General features: G+C 33.6%; 1 long non-coding RNA gene across 1 annotated transcript; it reads left to right on the top strand.

The window, feature by feature from the left end:
- The first annotated feature begins 1,470 nt into the window (after positions 1-1,470).
- Positions 1,471-3,034, top strand: LOC138403725 (uncharacterized). Its single transcript, XR_011237919.1, has 3 exons — positions 1,471-1,692; positions 2,226-2,417; positions 2,971-3,034. It is a non-coding gene; the product is annotated as an uncharacterized lncRNA (long non-coding RNA).
- The last annotated feature ends 5,357 nt before the right edge of the window (positions 3,035-8,391 follow it).

Here is an 8,391-nt window from a genome sequence, read left to right as displayed (position 1 = left end):
TCGATTATGATGACGTCTTGCTTCGACTTCCGATTATTACTTTCATGCATCAATCCTTATTACAATCGCAATAATTGTTGTGATTGGCTGAATTTTTGGTATTCTTGTTGCAACAATGCAAATGCATTATAGGCAACAGTAAGCACGCCTCAACCAATCAGAAGTAATTGAGATCGTTACATTGTAGCGGACATTAATTAACAAAATCGAAACAAATCGAGCCCCTGTCGTTATTACAATAGCAATAGAATTATTACAATAGTTCTGATTGGTTGAATTTATGGTATAGTCCGCGACAGGTTGAGATGGCAATCGGGGTATGAGGTGAGGGGACGCCCCGCACACCCACCCGCATTCGCACGCACCGATTAAACACGGGGGGTGTTAGTGCGTTCCCTTCCCGATTGTCATTTCAACCTGTCGCGTAGGTACTATATTCATATTGCAATGCATTGTAGCAAATAGTGAGCGTCAACAAATAGGTGATTCCGATCGCGACATTGTGGCTAATTCCTTTGTACACAATCTCTAAACTAAACTAAAATATCACGTCTAAATCTATTGCTATCCCTTTCATAATGTTGCTTGCGGAAAGGAAAGCACTAGATTTAGACCTGTTAATTTAGTTTAGTTTAGAGATTGTGTACTAGAGAATCGGCCCTATTGTAGCTGTAATTTCACCGTAATCGAGAGGTTGTCGAATGTCAAATCTAAATGGTGAATCTTCAAAAAAAGATCGATTTTTAGATCGATTCGAATCGAAATCTGAGGAACGGATTAAAAAAAATCGAGGTCTGGAATATTTATTTCGCAAAAATAAATCTTCGATTTTTTCGATACCTATATTTTAATTAAAAATCAAATTAGTTAGTACCAGTTATGAAAAAATACCTAATAGGGTATACATATTATATTGATATTCTTCCCAACACTTCTCGGTTTCTGGGTATCTGAATTTGATCAACTATAGTCGAATTTTTAATTTTGGACGTTTTTATGAAAAATAAATAGTGCAGGGGGCAAAAAGATATCAATGGTATGAATGACCAACTAACTTGGTAAAGTAGCTACGGGTAACTTTAAAACGTGTCAAACATTGTGAGTCAATAGTTCAATGGAATTAAAGGTAGAACATGCTGTAAATTGTTTAATAACATCAAATAATTACTCAATAAAAAACATATTTATGTACATAAATCATATTCTAAAACCCTTTTTTAAAATAATATTATACCAATGTTACCCATATATATGTACTTATTTTATTTTAGTAGTTATTTACTAGTTTTATATTGCTTCTTTTTTACTCTGTTTGCGTGAACTCAATCTAAAATAAAGAAGCAAAAATCGGAACGTAGATCGATTTTCTTGTCACAAAAATAGATTCTTTGAAAATCGATATCGGATCGATATGACATCCCTAATGTCAAATAAATTGTTTGTTTTTAATTCGTTCTCTGTGGTTGTTCATCTAAAGCACAGAACACTATTACTGCTGTTTAATTTTTTGTTTAATCACTATTTAATAATTAGACAAAGTGATCTAGGAATCTACAGACGCCTAGTTAGTTGTAGACATAGATAATACACATTATTATGTTATGGAAAATCCATCAAGTCGGTGTGGTAATTTGTTCCTTCCGGGACTCTCCACTGCGACTTTTGGATCTTGGAATTCACCTGCACCAGTAGGTAAGTAATAAATAAATAATTATTTGGTTTATAAGAGTGTTAGGGCAGAGTGAACTAAAGTGAGGAAACTCTCGGCTTGATTCTGAATCGACGATATGTCAAATAATAGGTTAAGGTTATTTTTTTTAAAAAAAGAAGAAAGAAAGAAAAGAAAGGTGACGTGAAAACGGTGAAATCATGGAAAATAGGGCTACATTAGAGCTATTTGCGTGATGTCGAAGCCTCGACGTTTTATTAGAAGTAACCAACTGTCGTGAAATGTGGTTAGAACACCTTTTGAGAACATTACGGAGAACTCTCAAGCGTACAGGTTTCCTTACGATGTTTTCCTTCACCGTTAAAGAAAGTGATATTTAATTGCTTAAAACGCACATAACTAACAGTTGAGTTGTGTCTTTGTTTGTGTTGATTGTGTGAGTCGTTGTATCTTATCATTATTCACTTAATTAACTGATTAAAAACAATTAACTGATCAAAGAAGAATTGCAAATGCTTTTGAAATTATCTAATATTGTAAATATATGATTTGACAGATTTGACATGAACATGTCATTTGCATGGAGTGTTTTGGTTCATCACAAAAAGCTCTCCGAGCCGGGCTAGCACCTGCTGCTTTATTTGGACACAGAGTGCGAGTTATGCATGTGGCATATCTCTACGTCCTCGCACAGCCTTCAGACTCTGAGGAAAGAAATATTATTCTGCGTTGGATTTCTGCACACTTGGTATGTATAATAATGAAAAGTACTACTTACCCATTAGACAGCCTATACAGATGAAGTGGCATATGCAGATATGTTACCCGCTTAAATACCTGTATTTTACCAGTCATAGTACCTATACTATGTGCATTCAATCTGTACTGTATGAACATGTTGCAACATCTGTACATGTTGCAATGTTTAACATATAGTTATGTATTCTGTATGTGTTATTTCGATTTGTAACTAGTAATTACTTAATCATCATCATGATCAACCCATCACCGGCTCGCTACAGAGCATGGGTCTCCTTACAGAGTGAGAAGGGCCATAGTCTCCCATGCTGGCCAAGTGGATTGATTGGCATACTTCACACATCTTTCAGGACAGTATAGTGAATGCATGCAGGTTTCCTCACGATGTTTTCCTTCACCTTTAAAGAAAGTGATATTTAATTGCTTAAAACACACATAACTTACACAAGTTAGAGGTGTGTATACCTATCTTATCATCATTCAATTCACTTAATTAACTGATTAAAAGCAATTTTTAACATATAGTTATGTATTCTGTATAGGTGACGCCTCGCTGTGGCATGACGCCGCGTGCATCGCTGCGGGCTTAGGTGTTCCACGTGAGCGCGACGCCTTCTATACGTCACGGCTACGTGTATATATGTGTGCTACCAATGCCAGAGCGCAGCTAGCGGATACCCATAGTATGCGACAGGTCAAGATGGCAATCGGGGTATGAGGCTGGGGACGCTCCGCACAGCCGCACGTCACCCCGATTGTCATCTTGACCTGTCGCGTTCTATAGAATGCTGCCGCATCGTTGCCGACGTAGGACGAAAGCGTCAAGCTTGTGCCACCTGAGTAGGTACGACAGTAGTGCGACAGGTGGGGTTTGAACCGGCGACCCTTCGGATTTCAGTCCACACCTTAACTGTTGAGCTATTGAGGCTTCTATAATATAGATTTCTTTAGAAATATATTTAATAAAGCGAAATATTTCAGTAAAACGTAAGTTAGCAGCGAATTAACAGTTTCGAAAATTCTAATTTCGGAGGTCGTTCTTCACCATATTTCTGCGGAATCCGGAGGTTTAGATTTTTTTTTAAATGTGTAATTAAATGTAATAAAACTATCCTAAAAATTAAGCTCTATTTTATTAGTGGACAACTTATTTGGTAGCGATACTGAGTCCCATAGTCACTTGGGCAATGGCCTTTCAAACCCCTATTTCACCCCCTTAGGAGTTGAATTTTCAAAAACCCTTTCTTAGCGGATGCCTACGTCATAATGACTATCTGCATGCCAAATTTCAGCCCGATCCGTCCAGTAGTTTGAGCTGTGCGTTGATAGATCAGTCAGTCAGTCACCTTTTCCTTTTATATATTCAGATTAAAGTGGCCGATGTATAGTTTTTCCTGCCGGCCACTGTAACAAAAAGTTTGATTTAATAACGGGTCATTCTCAAAAGCCGAGGTTACTTGCGGAAAGTTAGCTCGCTCCATAATCCACATGTTTATTATTCTAACTAAGTAAGCTCTATAAGTTTAGAAGTGGGTTAGTTTAGCATTTTAATGGTTCTGATGTGCTGAGATAGGATGTGATGAGGTTTTAGTTAGACTAAATTCACGTTAATACATTTTCGATCTTAAATGAACTTAAAAACTACATCCTTGCTAATTATTATACGTCCTACTTAATATTAAAAAAACCGGCCAAGAGCGAGTCAGACTCGCGCACCGAGGGTTCCGTATTAAAGTCATATTTTCTCGACATTTTGCACGATAAATCAAAACTATTATCCATTATTATGCATAATAGTTTTTGATTTTAATAGTCATCGGCGGTAATCACTTAACATCAGGTGATCCGCCTGCTTGTTTGCTCACATCTCGATTTAAAAAAAAAGTGTTTAGATAAAAGTATAGGTATAAGTAAAACCCTTTTATATGATACCCACTTGGTATAGTTATCTAAGTTTGAAAATTGAAAATAGTAATATTTGCTCATGAACACATTTTTTTCTGTGATGTCACCACAAATTCACGATTTTCGGATTTAATCCTTTACTTGTGCTATAAAACCTTCTAAAAGGGGGCCCGTGCTCTTTAGGTTGGTGATGGGTTAAGATGTCGGTCGCTTTTATATTATTAAAATAAAGTATTATGTAAATACAAATATACAAATATACAAATACAAATACAAATTATTTATTTGCTGATTGTAGGTAACATTTATAAGTTGTCAATTACAATTTTTGTTTCGAGCTACAATCTACCATACTATGGTGTGCAAATTTGAATAGAATTATTTATAGGAATCCTTACTATTACTGCAACACAACAATTATTTATCAATACAATAGCTCAAATATCTCATTATTAACATATTATTCATTGTAATTAATCAATTCTTATTATTTTGCATTAAAAAAAGGTTTATTATTAAGTAAGTCATAAAATTATTATAATCTAATTAATGGCCAAAGGGCAGTTTCAAGTATTACTATTATGTCCTAGTAAGTACATACTAAAAAAAGTTATATGTCAAATAAGTCAGTAAAAATGTAAATCACTGAAATACCTACCCTCTAAGAGAGGCTGAACACTTTATATTCTCTTCACTAGAAATACCGACTTATCTTTGGCTACCATTTGCCAGTTCCTTACATTTGCCTAAAAGGGCGTTTTAGTTTTTTTGCTTCTCAATTCAAATGTTTTAACCCCAAATGGACGCTGATGAATAAAAGTCAATTGTTTAGCCGACTGCGAAAAGGTTTTATTAGGCTTAGCCTTGGACGATCTAACCTAAGGACGCGCCTCGCATGATTATTCCCCTCTGTCAATAGTAATGGATTTTTAATCCACTGCGTTTATAAACACTGTTTGCGGAATCGATTTTGTCATTGTCAGAATCGTTTTCGATGTGTGACGACGTCTTACACGCTGGGTGAAAATGCCTGTTTGTGCCGTTAGTGAGTGCAAGAACAAATCAAACACATCAAATTTACAAAAAGATGGAATTTCATTTCATAAGTAAGTATTTTTGGTGTAATAAACGCTTTCTATAAATTAAATTACATAAATTATTATAATAAATAACAATCGAGAACTTTACCGATTCAGTAATTGAGTACGTAATAATTCGGTAGAAACGAGTCACACTCCTCACGAGCTATATTTTGTTTTTTCTAAACAATTGCAACCCTCGATACATACAAATTAGGTTAAAATTTGAATACGCGTGAACAGCATGAAATTACGTAGTAGTACGATAGTGATTGCGGTTCGATTATCGATATCGATGAAAACATTTTCTTTATTATTAACGACTAAATTACCGTCTTCAAGTCAAGTAAAGAATAGTTATTATTAATTACCACAATTTTTTCGCTACCTATACTTGTAATAAAACTGGTCGATTTCTGTGATTTCACGTACTTAATACATTTAAAAAAAATTAAATCAACGCAATTTTAGTGATAGGCGCGAAATGTATAAAATTTATGTATTAAATCGCCAAGAATGTACATAACATTAACCTAATGGTAAATAATGACGTGTTAAAATAGAAGAGGCCACCGTGTGTGTTTACTAATTTATTTTCATAGTATCATATCTGTCTTATGGAATTTTGCTGTGGGGTAAAAGCGGCAGGTATTGAGAAAATTTTTGCATTGCTAATTTGTAAGGGCAATACGTGTTATATTTAATAACTTACATTTAATTTTTTTGGACAAAGAGTACACCATATTGGAAATACCATGTAAACCCAATGTGCAATAAATAAATGATTGATTGGAAAGAAAAAAACATTTTATTGATTGATATACCTACTAATTATGTTTGGTAGGCTTTTGCGCGGTCAGGTTTATTTTGTATTATATAATAATATAAGTCATTAATAAGCACATTTTCACTATCGAAATTTTAAATGAAAATTTCGTTATATAAAAAAATACAAAAGATTAAAAATGATATAAAATAAGTAAAAAAGTATGTGCATATTTTTTAAATAAATATTTTTCTTATTTTTACGTTGCATTATTAGTTTTTGGGATAATTACCTATTAAGTGAGGTGAATGTATGCAATAATACGCTACGCTGACCAAACACTGGTTTTAAGTAATTAAATACGAGTAATAAATTCTTACTTCTACTTTTGTTTCTGAAAAACTATCGATATATTTTAAATATCGATACAGGTAGCATCGCAAATCAATTTGACTGTCTTACACTCGTAATGTCTTTGTATGTTGATGTATATAACTTATTAGTGTGCGTAAAATGTAGTAGTGTTGAAGATTTAGATATGTGTGTGTTAATAATGACACAAAACTTTGTTGAGTGAGTGTGTCAAGTTGTCTATGTAGTGTTTCCTCGTCCCGCACCAAAAGTGACAGAAATTTTTATTCGTAATATTAGGCGCGTTACAAGTCCATAGGTTAAATCGTCCAAGGGCTTAGCAGGCATGAGTGTTTGTTTATAAATGTTTCATTTTAGTATTTTTGACTATGAGAGTGAGGGAATAAAGCGTGCACCTATGTGTACTAACTATAGGTACATAGTTAGTTTTTTTTTTTTTTTTTTTTTTTTATTATGGAACACAAACAGCTTTTACATTTTACTTAGCTACTTATTTCTAGTTTGTACATATGCCTATTAAGTGTTCACTCATTTACATTATTACGTTAGTTATTACGTTACATACGTTAGTTTTAGTATACGCAAAAACCGAAATACATAATATTATACAAAATTTCAATAATATTAAACGAAAATTTATGAAGTTATAAGCTTGTTGTGATGAGTCGTTGTCCTCGAAAAGAATTTCTAAAAATCCCGTGGATATCGGGATTTCTAAAAACCTATATCCTTTTTTCTGATTTTCCGGGATAAAGGTAGCCTATATTTTGTCTCCAGCTATCTCTGTACCAAATATTTTGGTATTTCATAAGTTTTTTTTTAATAAATACTATAGGTAAGGAAGGAAAAGGAAACGAGGCAGACCATTTACTAGATGGGACGATGCCATTGTAAGGTAGCAGGGAGAGTCTGGACAAGGCTGGCTAGAGATCGGGTTCAGATGGAAAGTCTTGGAGGAGGCTTTTACCGCATAAGGCGGTCCTTACAAGAAAGTCAGAATATAATCACCTACTAATTACCTACTAAAACATAACTATATGCAAACTATTAAATGTATATATATGTAAAATATTTAAGAGATTTCGTGAGTGGGTCCAAGCCAGGTAGCACCTGCAATTGTAAATAACTACATACTTAATAAATAAATAATTTATAATAATAAGAAAAAATTAAAGTAATTGTATATAATATAATATAATGTTAATAATAAGATAAAATTAAAAACTAAGTAAAATTAAGTATGTGCATGTAAGGAATAATAAAAGCTTTTTTATTATTTATTTATTTATTTATTTATAGGTAATATGTTAGGGTATGCATAATAGTTTTCTCTGTAGGTAAGATTTTTCGTTCTGTAGAAGTATTTCTCGTATGCTGATGTTAGCGAGATGTTTTTATATATTTCAGTTAACATCGTAATATCCTTGACACAATTTTGTCGTGCGTACATTTTTCCCCATTACGTTTATTACGCTGGGGGATTTGTATGAAATTTTACGTAACTCATAATGTATTTTTAGCTTTAATTTGAAACCTGTAAATGCAATATTTTATGAGTAACGTTAAATTCAAGAAACACTGTAAGCCCATTATCTACAATTTTCTGTGCCTACGCAATATAAAATCCATTCCATTTTTAGGGTTCCGTACCTCAAAAGGAAAAACGGAACCCTTATAGGATCACTTTGTTGTCTGTCTGTCTGTCAGTCTGTCAAGAAACCTACAGCGTACTTTCCGTTGACCTAGAATCATAAAATTTGGCAGGTAGTTAGGTCTTGTAGCAGACATTCGGGGAAAAATCTGAAATGCGTGAATTTGTGGTTACATCACACAAAAAAAAT

Source organism: Maniola hyperantus, chromosome 20, assembly GCF_902806685.2.
Source record: "Maniola hyperantus chromosome 20, iAphHyp1.2, whole genome shotgun sequence".
In the NCBI taxonomy this organism is placed as follows: domain Eukaryota; kingdom Metazoa; phylum Arthropoda; class Insecta; order Lepidoptera; family Nymphalidae; genus Maniola; species Maniola hyperantus.
The sequence above is the reverse complement of the archived record's forward strand: the minus strand, read 5'-3'. Positions and strand labels throughout refer to the sequence as shown.